Genomic DNA, 12,695 nt, shown 5'->3' on the forward strand with positions numbered 1-12,695 from the left:
AACTGAAAACCGAGGACCCTACAACATGGCATTTAAGCCCAGCATGCTTTATGAAGGGCACTCTTCCAGCTTTTGCTTTAGGCAGGTCATTTTGGGGTTTTGTTTTTTGGGGGAGTGGAGATCCTTCCATGGACCGGTCCAACCCCGGAGGAGACTGAGGCTGCAGCAGCGAGAGAGTTAAGCTTTGCTTACCTGCAGCAGAGGAGCCAGAGGTGTGTGAGCCCGGCCCTGCCCTCTCTGTTTTGCTTTCTAAGCCTGCGGTGAGTCAGGGGGGGAGGGTTTACAGGGAAGCTTAGAAAAAGAGAGAGCGAGGGAGCAGCCGGGAGAAAGGAGTCCTCGGGTGACAGCACGACTGGCCGGCCCCGGACCCCGACCCCGACCCCCCTTCCAGGTGAGTGAGTCGGCAGTGCGCGGAGCTCCCGGCAGCTGGACAGGTCCTGGTTTACAAAACCAGATCCCACTATGGGCTGAGCAGGACGCGGATCAAGGTACAGGGTTAGCTTGGGAGCTGCAGTCACGCGGGGAGTTGGGGGCCGAGCACGAGGCGCAAGGGTCTGCGATTATACTGAGGGGCCTGGGACTGCAGGGCTCACTGGATGCGCCCGGCTCGCCCTGCCTCCCTCCTTGGACTCGAGACCGCAGGCCTGGCCTCCATTTAAATTTCGCTCTGCAAGCGCAGGGGCCGGGGAAAGCGGGCCAGCGCTTCCCACGCATGCGCGCCTGAGTGTCTGTCTGTCCGTCCGGGGGGGGGCTTCTCTGTCCCAGCCCAGGCTTAGTGCAGCTTCTTCTCCTGCCCCTGGGGAGGGAGGGCTTTCTGCCAGTACAGAAGGTCAGCCCATTTGTGGCCTCCCTGGCTTATTTGGAGGGGGGTTTGGGTGTCTCTCTCTTGTCTGTGAGCAGAGGTGGTCTCTGCCTACACCTGACAGTGCTACAAACAATGTCAGCAATGAGGAAGCCTCCTTTCCGAAGAGGCCCTTGGCTGGCTCACGATTTCCGGCAGAGATGTTTTGTGCTTTAGAGCTAGTGGCAGGGCCCTTCCTAAGGCACACGGACTTGCCCATCTTTTAAATGATCTGAAATGACAAGATCAGGCCGTGTCCATTTCCACCAGGCCTCCCTTAACACCCAGGCAACCCAAACATAACCCCCCCCCCCCCCCCTGTATGCTTCACCATCGGGCCAGACTTGACCTTGGATCCTTTCCCATGGGAAAGGATCCCATGGGAGCCTTGTTCTTAACCATTAACACCCTTTTAAACTTAACCACTGGAACCAGATTCAAAACAAGGCTGCACCACGCCTTTCTGTCTGGAAGAGATTTCTGAGTACCCTGGGCGAAACGGTGACAGGACCCGACAGGCCCGTGCCCTGGTTTTAAACGTAGGCTGCTCCCCTTCCAAGCTTTGAAAGCCTTTGTGTGTGTGTGTGTGTGGTGTTGTCGCTTCCTTGCTGCCATTTCCCAGCATCGGCCTGAATGGAAAAGCTCGCCTCTTGAGCCACGGTTCGGAAAGAGCCACACCAGCGCGGGATATCGAAGGGGGAAACGGCTGGGGAGCAGGGGAGGGAAGGCAGAAATGCAGCGGGGCCCAGGTGGCCCGTGCAGGGCAGACCTGGGCCTAGCTCTTCATTGAGCAGGTGGCCGCAGGACCCTCCACCACCCTCCATCCTCGTGCCGAGAAGCAAGATCTGGCCAGGTGAAATTCTGACAGCCAGCGCAAAACCAAAACCACGGGTTTTCCCGGGACTTGTTTCGTTTCCACCACTGAATTGGCTGCATTCTAGTTCCTGATGCACCACAAGCACGGGGGGGGGAAAGTGCATCAGAATCCAGCGTAGGAAAGGACTGTGAATAAATTATTGCTGCTCAGGCAGACGTGAACCCTTCATCCCCTTGTCCCCTACCCGAGGGGATTTTCCAGAAAATGGGGATAAGTAGGCAATGCCCGCATAGTTTGGAGGATGCCAGATGGTAGCAATAAAATCAGTTCCTGCCCTATGATAAAAATCGTTTTTTGTAAATTGTAGCACAAACCACACCACCGCAATTTGGTCGATCGACCCACACTGCCCGATGCGGCAAACCATCACACCAAGGATGTAGCATGTATTTTTGCGGATTAGATGCCATGCAAAATAGATAAACCAGGAAGCAGTGCCCCTGCTGCTACCTGTACTTGACTTGCTCAAGGTCAGAAAGTGACCGAGGGGGTCTCCAGGTATCAGAGCCTCCCGCCTGGACCCATGCAAGTGATGTCCTCATGCTCACATGTTTACATTTAATCTGGACATAGGGAGGCTAACTTTCAATAGTGTGCACAAATGGGTGCATACACACACAAGTAAGTGCTTAAAGTGACTCCTGCATAAGAACATTAAGAAATTGCCATGCTGGGTCAGACCAAGGGTCCATCAAGCCCAGCATCCTGTTTCCAACAGAGGCCAAACCAGGCCACAAGAACCTGGCAATTACCCAAACACCAAGAAGATCCCATGCTACTGATGCAATTAATGTTCACTGTACATCAACCAACCTCTTCCCTCCAATAATGAATCATACACCTACACCAATGCAAGGGACAACTAGTGCTCTGGTGTTGCTTATGTACGGTGGCTATGTTAAAGGACTACCCATTTGGTGGGTGCCCTTATCTTTCGCCCCGTCTATTATTCTTTATTATCTCAATTTTTTGTAAATCCCTTTTTTTTTTTTTAGTTTTTTAGAACGTCAGTGATTGTCATAAAAAAACCCCTAATTGCCCGTTTTTTCGAGGCGACCCGCTATTTGGTGTATATATACTTATCCAGGCAGCCGTCTCAAATTCTTCTCACGGGTACGCGTCTGCTAGCCCGACATGGGCCATGTTTCGGCACTTCTGTGCCTGCTTCAGGGGCTACGGGTGGGGTAACGCTGTGTCCGAACAGGTACACAGTAGCTGTTTGAATTTCCAATTATGTGATGACCATACTTCTGCGTGGACACGGAGGAGTTGGCGCCGTCCACGCAGAAGTATGGTCATCACATAATTGGAAATTCAAACAGCTACTGTGTACCTGTTCGGACACAGCATTACCCCACCCGTAGCACCTGAAGCAGGCACGGAAGTGCCGAAACATGGCCCATGTCGGGCTAGCAGACGCGTACCCGTGAGAAGAATTTGAGACGGCTGCCTGGATAAGTATATATACACCAAATAGCGGGTCGCCTCGAAAAAACGGGCAATTAGGGGTTTTTTTATGACAATCACTGACGTTCTAAAAAACTAAAAACAAAAAAAAGGGATTTACAAAAAATTGAGATAATAAAGAATAATAGACGGGGCGAAAGATAAGGGCACCCACCAAATGGGTAGTCCTTTAACATAGCCACCGTACATAAGCAACACCAGAGCACTAGTTGTCCCTTGCATTGGTGTAGGTGTATGATTCACTGATGCAATTAATAGCAGTGGCTATTCCCTAAGTAAACTTGATTAATAGCCATTAATGGACTTCTCCAAGAACTTATCCAAACCTTTTTTGAACCCAGCTACACTAACTGCACTAACCACATCCTCTGGCAACAAATTCAAGAGCTTTATTGTGTGTTGAGTGAAAAAGAATTTTCTCTGATTAGTCTTAAATGTGCTACTTGCTAACTTCATGGAATGCCCCCTAGTCCTTCTATTATTCGAAAGTGTAAATAACCGATTCACATCTACTCTTTCAAGACCTCTCATGATCTTAAAGACCTCTATCCTATCCCCCCTCAGCCGTCTCTTCTCCAAGCTGAACAGCCCTAACCTCTTCAGCCTTTCCTCATAGGGGAGCTGTTCCATCCCCTTTATCATTTTGGTTGCCCTTCTCTGTACTTTTTCCATCGCAACTATATCTTTTTTGGGATGCGGCGACCAGAATTGTACACAGTATTCATTTTAAATACCATGCATCTCCTCCCCCCAACTTATGCACACATCCTCAAAAGCAGTGGTGCGAGGGATCCGTAAAGTTTTTACACCCATGTTTATAAAAGTATCTATGTATATTTCATATATGTATATTTCAAATACTAAATAATGGTGACGTGCATGGAATAACCTGGAACTGATGCACACACGTAGCTTGCGTCTGAAATTGTGGGCATCGGTTTACCCAGACCTTCCACCACGTAACTGAGTCTCCCCAGCACTTGCCCCAAACAACCCTAAAAACTGCAGGTGACTCAGACAGGTGTGACAGCACGTGTGCGCAAGCCTGGCAACGTACGCGTGAGAATGCCACCTTTTTGCGTGTCCTTCCGGAACCCTCTCCGGAACACCCTCAAAACGCTCGACGGTGTGGTGGCGGCGGCAGCAGCACACGCCAACCCCGGGACTTGGCCCGCCTGAAGGCTACTCCCGCGCAAATACACACAGCCCGCGTGAGTCTTTGACAATGAACCCCTTAGGGGGGGGCATTTCAGTGGGTAAAAGGCATTCTGCACCCATCTGCAAGCTGGCACCCCATATATGGGGAAGGAGAAGCCTGGTGTTATCCCCATTCCCGGGAGAAAACCACGCCCTTTGGATTTTCAAACTTGTGCTCGGAAATAAGTATCCGCAGGAAAAAAAAAAAGGTGCAGATCTCTCTGCGATTTTCAAAATCAAAATGCATGTTGGAGATTGGGACAAACACCCTGGATAAAAAGAGTACCCGGGGGACTTGGCCGCAAATGTGGGAGGTTTGGAAAAAAAATGTCCCTTTAAACCGTCATCCCACCCATCATCCAGGCTCGCAAAATGAATCTCTTGCCATGCCCAGTCTGATCTGGGGAGGTAGGAGGTGGGGCTTCATAGTTCAAACGTTTAATTAATTTAATTAAAAACAAAACAAAACACATTTATATGCCCCCAATCCATAGTTGGATCTGACCCTCTGCTGCACAGTTTGCTAGCAGCTGGGAATTGCCACCTACAGAGAAGTTAATGATGGAGGTTATTGTCTGTATGCTGGGGGATAGATAGGAACGTTGTCCTTGGAGGATTTACAAGGAAAAAGCTGTTTACTTCTGCTGACAAGGACCTTTCACAGGCTTCCCTGGCAGCTTCATTCCCCGTTGCTCAGGGCAATTGGGAGAGGCCGCTGCTGATTCTGGATCTCCCACAGATAAGTGCCAACGTTTTCTCAGCCTAGGGAACCATGCCCTACAGCACCTCCTGCTGGGAGAGGCTGGCACTGCAGGTGCTCTTGGCCTTAGCTGCCAGGCGGGTAAGATACGGGAAGGGAACTGCTGATGCCACACTGCTGTCCTTGGGGCACTGTGTGTGCACGGGGAAAAAAAAGAGGACGGAAATGAATCACACGGGAGATACCAAGATGTGCCAGGAAGCTTTGCCACCCAAGCTCAGGGGTGAGGGGAGTGGGGGGGCCTGCACAGGTCTGGGGAGCAGGGTGGGGCAGGACTGAAGGGCTGCCCCCCTCCCCGCCGGCTGAGGCAGAGATCTTGCTGGCCTGCATAAAAGTCTCTCTGCTATGCCCCGGAGCCTCTTGCATCGAAAGCTTGGCCAAGAGAGCAAGGTTTGTCATGGGTCACCCTCGCTTAGCCGGCAGAAAAAGCTCTGGCACCGCTCCAGTTTTTTCCAGCACCTGCAGTGTCAGCCCCGGTTCAGATGCACTACCCCCCCCCCCCCCCCTCAGCGAGCAGCAAAGACATCCATTGGAAAAGATGACCAGGGGTCAAGCTGTAAAGCTGGATGGGGGCAGGGAGGCTCGGAGCCTGCGTTACTTAGCCCCCCCCCCCCCCCCCAGAGCATCTTGGCCAGCGCTGTGTACACAGATGATGCACGCTTGATAATAAGCATTTATTAATCACAGCTAGGCTCAGCTCTATTGTACTGCTAGGTAGGTGGGGCACGCTCCCAGCCTCACTTGGTATCACTCCCTAGTCCAAGCCATGACTTAACCATGAGTTATCGCCGTTAATCACCGAGATGTGGCAAAGGGTTAATTTTGCAGCCGTGCAGAATTAGCATTTCTTTCGCTCAAGAGTTTAAATAAATAAATAGAAGTATTTGTTGAGAGCAGAGCTGCTGTAAGGGGATGGCCTCTGGCTCTCACTGCAACCAAATTCTATAACGGGGGGAGGGGGGAGATCATAACCAGGAGAATCGGGAATCCCACCCGTCTCCCGTCATCCGTCACGCGGAAATACAGCAACTGTGGCAACGGATGAGGGCTCCCCAACCCCATCCACTCTTCCTGCTGGGTCACCACACTTTTCCTCCAGGCCTCTCCTTCTCTTGCCCCTTAATCCCAACCTCCCCTGGATCTGCCCCAAGCGTGTTTGAATCCTGTCACCATTTTGGGCATTATCCCTTAGCATTTCTCTGTCTACGTCACAAGGGATAAATTGCAGGAGGACCTTGCGAGTCTGGAAGATTGAGCATCTAAATGGCAGATGAAATTTAATGTGGAGACGTGCAAGGTGTTGCATATAGGGAAAAATAACCCATGCTATAGTTATACAATGTTAGGTTCCATATTAGGAGATACCATCCAGGAAAGAGATCTAGGCGTCATAGTGGATAATACTTTAAAATCATCGGCTCAGTGTGCTGCGGCAGTCAAAAAAGCAAACAATGTTGGGAATTATTAGAAAGGGAATGGTGAATAAAACAGAAAATGTCATAATGCCTCTGTATCACTCCATGGTGAGATTGCACCTTGAATATTGTGTGCAAGTCTGGTTGCCACATCTCAGAAAAGATAGTTTCTCTGAAGAAGGTACAGAGAAAGGCAACCAAAATGATGAAGGGCATGGAATGGTTCCCCTATAAGGAAAGGCTAAAGAGGTTTGGAGAAGAGACAATGGAGGGGGGATATTTTGGAAGTCTACAAAAATCAGATAATAGGATGACTAGGGGGCACGCCATGAAGTTAACAAATAGCACATTTAAAACAAATCAGGGAAAATTATTTCACTCATCGCACAATTAAGCTCTGGCATTCATTGCCAGAGGATATGATTAAGGCAGTTAGCTTAGCTGGGTTTAAAAAAAAAGGTTTGGACAAGTTCCTAGAGGAGAAGTCCATAAACTGCTATTAGGGAATAGCTAGCTACTGCTTATTACCAGCATTAGCAGAACAGAATCTATTTAATGTTTGGTACTTGCCAGGTTCTTATGGCCTGGATTGGCCACTGTTGGAAACAGGATGCTGGGCTTGATGGACCCTTGGTCTGACCCAGTATGGCATGCTCTTGCACTGTTATTGGTGGACTGGAAAATTTAGGGAGGTCATCCCAGGACTCCCCATTCTTGTCCTGGGGACCTCCCCCCCCCCCCCCCAGCCAGCTAGGTTTTCAGGATATCCACAATGAATATGCATGAGATATATCTGCATATACTTTTTTTTTATTTTTTTTTTAATTTCCGGATTCTAAGCATGGGGCATACAGGTTCCTCCCTCAGCTCTAGGCCCAAAAGCATGATGCCATCATAAATAGCATCCCCGTGCCCCCTCCCACCCAGGGGGGAGATGCCTCTCTGTGCTGCGACTCACCCGAAGGCAGGGTAAAAGAACTGAGGTGGCAGTGTTTGCGGGCACCTCTTACCTTTCCACGACGACAGCTGGGACTCTTCCTAATAGTTCCCCCCAGTTCCTCATGCCCCTTCCCCCACCTCTTCTAGGGTCGTACCCCTCTACTGTGCTCCTCCCCCCACCAGTTGGCACTTTCTGCCAGGATGCCTCCTCATGCTTGCCCTCCTTGTGACCTCGGCCGCTTCGCTTCCTCCAGGGCAGGCTCTTTCTCCTCCCTCCTCACGTGTGGGCCTGGCCTGCCTGACAAAGAAAAAGCAAAACGCTTCCTTGTTTTTGTTTAAATCTGGGCAGGGCGCACGGCAGTTTCGGAAGTCCCAGGCACACATGGCACCGGCGCACGTGAGGGAGCGAGGGCCTGGACCGCTAACCAAACACGGTCAGCAGGGCCCCTGAGGAAAAACGAGTGACGGAGAGGCAGAAACGGGAAGCTGACGAGGCAGAGAGAGGGCAGAACATGTTGAGGCCTGTTTGTGTGTTCTCCTGCCCTCTCTCTGCTCGGGGCTGTCCCCCCCCCCTGGCTGCTGAAATTCCTGGCCCGGGCATGTGTACAGAGCCCGTGAGCCACTGGATGGCGGCCAGGACGAGAGACCATTGGGTTTGGAAGGGCAACAGGGAGGACTCGGCCTATGGTTCCCATGCAGCCAAGTCTGCATCCCTGTGACCCCCCCCCTCGTCGCGGGAGGGGGGGTGGGAAGGGAAAGACAGGATCCGGGTCATTAAGAATAGATTGATACAGTTCCTGGGTTTTCTCACTTTCTCAAAAAAAAAACCCCAAAATCGGTCCATAAATACAATGGGCAAAGCCTGCCCCCGACCCGACTTTAGAGGGGCGCATCCTAGGCCTGCAGAGTTTCCTATCCATATTTTGCAGTTCCTACCCAGAACTTGTCCCACCTGAAGGGGATCCTGTCTGGCACCCTCTCGGGTCAATAAAACAAGAGAAGAGGAGTCTCGCCCGAGCGAGAAAGTATTGAAGAGGTGGTGGTATCGTTTTAACGGTCTGAGCAAATTCGTGTGGGCACGGGGATAGGAGCCTCCAGAAGCTAATGGCTTGATTTCTTGGGGTTGGTCACAACTTTGAGAGGATCCTTTCAATCATCGCTCCTTCTTAAAACATGCTCGTCCTTACTTGTCACACTCTCTTCTCCTCCCTGTGCTTATTCTCCACAGTCTCTCTCTCTCCCCTTTGCCACTTTTTCCATACTTCATGGAATTCAAGAAGATCTGGAACAGGCACAGAGGATCCTCAGTGGTGGGGGAGTGAGGGGTAAAGCCTGGGACGGGTGCAGAGGATCCTCAGTGGTGGGGGAGTGAGGGGTAAAGCCTGGGACAGGTGCAGAGGATCCTCAGTGGTGGGGGAGTGAGGGGTAAAGCCTGGGACAGGTGCAGAGGATCCTCAGCTGCTGGGGAGTGAGGGGTAAAGCCTGGGACGGGCACAGAGGATCCTCAGCTGCTGGGGATTGAGGGGTAAAGCCTGGGACGGGCACAAAGGATCCTCAGCAGTGGGGGAGTGAGGGGTAAAGCCTGGGACGGGCACAAAGGATCCTCAGTGGTGGGGGAGTGAGGGGGTAAAGCCTGGGGCAGGTGCAGAGGATTCTCAGCGGTGGGGGGGGTGAGGGGTAAAGCCTGGGACGGGCACAAAGGATCCTCAGTGGTGGGGGAGTGAGGGGGGTAAAGCCTGGGGCAGGTGCAGAGGATTCTCAGCGGTGGGGGAGTGAGGGGTAAAGCCTGGGACGGGCACAAAGGATCCTCAGTGGTGGGGGAGTGAGGGGGTAAAGCCTGGGGCAGGTGCAGAGGATCCTCAGCGGTGGGGGAGTGAGGGGTAAAGCCTGGGACGGGCACAGAGGATCCTCAGCGGTGGGGGAGTGAGGGGGTAAAAGCCCGAGGTATTAGTTCGCCATCACAGTCCATGCTTCTAAAATACTTCTCACCTCCTCTCTTTGATCCTTCCCCCCCTCCCCTTCTTGGTTTCCTCTGATAGGCTCTGTCACAGAGCAAATGATGGCAGAAGATAACCAAGTTGACCCATCCAGTCTGCCCCACTGCAATTCCTCCACTGTCTTCTCTTCCGTTGCCTCTCCGACCAGCACCTCTCCTTCACTTTTTATTCATTCATTCACACTCAATATCCCATCAATTCCAAGACAAACAAAAATGGCCCGGTGGCAGCTGATGAGCATTTTAAAACGTTAAAATGGCAACGTACCGGCCATGAGCAGAAAATTACATCAGCGAAACCCGGCAGAATTCTAAAAAAAAAAAAAGACAGGTACCCGCGAAACCGAGAACATCAAAGTAAGGCCAGTGCTGCTCTCAGCTCCTCTCCCACCCCCTCGCTGGTTTTCCTGGAAGCAGTTTTTCTTCTTCTCTCTTTTCTGCAGAATGCCCCGTGGCTCGTGGAGCCGAGCTCGCTCCGCATTCCTGCGACGCGCGTCAGCGTGGAGAGCATCCATTCCAGCGGGGCTACGGGCCTGCCGGAGAGGGTTTCATCTTTTGGTTTCGGAGGTTTCGGCTGAGCCGGCGCCGTGAATCGGCAGCGCCACTACGCTGGGAGGCTCATCTTTGTAATAACCCGCGATCTTTATTTCCCCCCCCCCCCCCCATCCTGGGTCTGCCTTCACGTTAGGCTTCCTCGGGTCTTCGTCTTCCTATGGAAACCTGGACGGTGTGGGCGGAGGGGGGCGCCTGCCCGTGTGCCCCGCTGGACGGGTCGCGACCTCCTTCCACCAGAGTCTAAGCTCCTGCTGGAAGCCCTGCCAGCTCTTTCGGCCTCTGTAGCTTTCACTGGAAGTCTGCTCCGGACGTCTATTCCTTCCGGGCCTCCTTCGCGTTGACGACCTCTTGTCCTTGAGTTTCTCCTGTTATGGAAGACGACTTCCTTTTGGGACTTTGTTCCAGCCTGCGAGGTATTCTGGGACTGTAGCTCTGGTTTCCCTTTCCAGGGCAGTTCTTCAGTGTCCTCGGTCTCTCTCGGTCGTGCAGACCACGTAGGGGGCCCTCCTTGGAATCACTTCCACCAGACCGGCTCCCCTCCTCGCTCCCTATCGGACCTGACAAAAAGGGGGGGGGGGGGGTAGGAGTCCACCGGAAGATGTCAAGCCCCCATCTTATCCCCACCTAATGACCGGGGGGGGGGGGGGCAGAAGTGAGCGCAAACTGAGATGCTGCAATAGGACCGGCAAAAGGGTCAAAAACAGAGCAGCAAACAGGGTTTACGCTAGCCCCTCCCTCCCATCCCCTTCAGCATCTCAGAACTTTGTCGGTCCCCTTCAAAAGGGGCTTCGGCGGCAGGGGGACCAGTGCCTGCTATTCCTTGGAATAAGAAAACAGAGAAGTGAAAGTCTTGTTTGGTTTTGGGAGGGGGATCTCCTCTGCTTTGTGTTGCCACGAGAGGCAGTGAAGGCCCAGGATTGCAGCCTGCAGGATCCTCCTTGCTTGGGACCTCATCCAGGCCCATCCCCCCCCCCCCCCCCCCCCCCCCCGCTATGGGCCTCTCTGCCCCTTTCACGTTGCTCTCTCTCTTCTTGCCTCTTCCCTCCTTTCTCTGCCACCCCCCTCCCTACTACTTCTCTCCTCCTTTCACCCGTCCCTAGCATTTCCTCCTCTCCTTCCTCCCTCCTCCACCCCTTTGCTTCTCTCTTCTCTCTTCAGATCTCCAGGCCCATCCCCTCAGAACCTGTTTCTCCACCTGCGGGCTCAACTTTCCTCTGCTAGGCACATTTTCCAATTCATATCACAGCCCTTCTCCCCCCCCCCCCCCCCCCCCCTCTCAGCTCAAGTGTGCTCAGGACATTTAAGAAAGGTTTTTGGATGAAGGCTTTGCCTGCTCACCCCCAAGTCGATCGAATAGGCCGAGTCGGTCCTGGTTTATCTGGTCCCACTGCATGCATGGAGCTGTACTTCTGATGATCTAAGGGAAGTCAATGGAATAATCAGAAATGCAACTCCATGCACGCAAAGGGGATAAAACCTGGACTGACACAGCCCGGGCGAGTTGGCAAGTCTTACCGGAGCTTGTCACACCAACTCTAACCCTTGTGATCCCTGGCTGATACCACCGGATCTAGAAACGGTGAATTATTGTGCGGGGGAGAGAACCCGCTTCTCCGCAGCCTGCAGTGCCTGTGATTGGGCCAGACAGGACGGCCATCCAGGAACTGGGAAATGACGTGCACCACCGCCTGCTCATCTGTACCGTCGGGGATGGATTCCTGAAAACCCACTGTAAAGGCGGCGGCAGAACCGCAGCAAGGCCGATGGAAAAGCCACTAGAACGAACCTCAAGGGCCAGACGTGATGGGAGCTTGGAAAACGTACTGGAAGGCAGTGTTTCTTCCAGAGAGCGAGAAGAAGCTCCAGGACAAGGGAACCATCCCGAGAAGCTGAAGAGAGGGAAGGCTGGAGAGCGTGGGGAAGCTCCTGCCAGCAGAGGTGATGAAAGCTAAACCAGCGGCGGGCTTCAAGCCTGGGACAGATGCAGAGGGAGGGAAGGAGAGCACCGATGGAGTAAGACCTGTGATAGCCAGGCAAAATAGACAGACCGCGCCCATCAGCTAGTTCTTAGGTTTCAACAGGGTTGGTGTTAAAACAGCATCACACAACCACTCCAGGAGACCCGGAGGTCCATACTCAGCCACTGTGCGGCTTGGCTGCCAATTTAGCCCATATACAGGCCGATACAGTACAGTGTGCTCCGATGGAGCGCACTGTTAACCCACGATTGGACACACGTTTTCGACACGCTAGCGTTACCCCTTATTCAGTAAGGGGCCGAAAACGCGCATCCAACCCCCCTGAACCTAATAGCGCCCGCAGCATGCAAATGCATGTTGATCGCCATATTAGGTATTCCTGCGTGATTCAGAAAGGAAAATGTGCAGCCAAGCCACACATTTTACTTTCAGAAATTAGCGCCTAAATTTCTTCGGGCACCGGGAAAGTGCACAGAAAAGCAGTAAAAACTGCTTTTCTGTGCGCCCTCCGACTTAATATCATGGCGATATTGAGTCTGAGGTCCCGAAGGGTAAAAAAAAAAATAAAATTTGAAGTCTGCCCACAGCTCGAAAACCAGACGCTCAATTTTGCCGGCGTCCGGTTTCCAAACCCGTGGCTGTCAGCGGGCTCGAGAACCGATGCCGGCA

The 12,695-nt window shown here is 52.5% G+C and overlaps 1 protein-coding gene across 1 annotated transcript in view; it reads left to right on the forward strand.

Annotated features, from left to right (window-relative positions):
- Positions 1-247: 247 nt before the first annotated feature.
- TNK1 (tyrosine kinase non receptor 1) overlaps positions 248-12,695 on the forward strand; it is a 31,287-nt gene continuing 18,839 nt past the window's right edge. Inside the window, exon 1 of the mRNA XM_029581030.1 lies at positions 248-391. The gene's annotated coding sequence lies outside the window, so the exon portion shown is untranslated. The remainder of the gene's footprint in view (positions 392-12,695) is intronic.

The sequence above is a fragment of the Rhinatrema bivittatum genome, chromosome 16 (genome assembly GCF_901001135.1).
Source record: "Rhinatrema bivittatum chromosome 16, aRhiBiv1.1, whole genome shotgun sequence".
Taxonomy (NCBI): Eukaryota; Metazoa; Chordata; class Amphibia; order Gymnophiona; family Rhinatrematidae; genus Rhinatrema; species Rhinatrema bivittatum.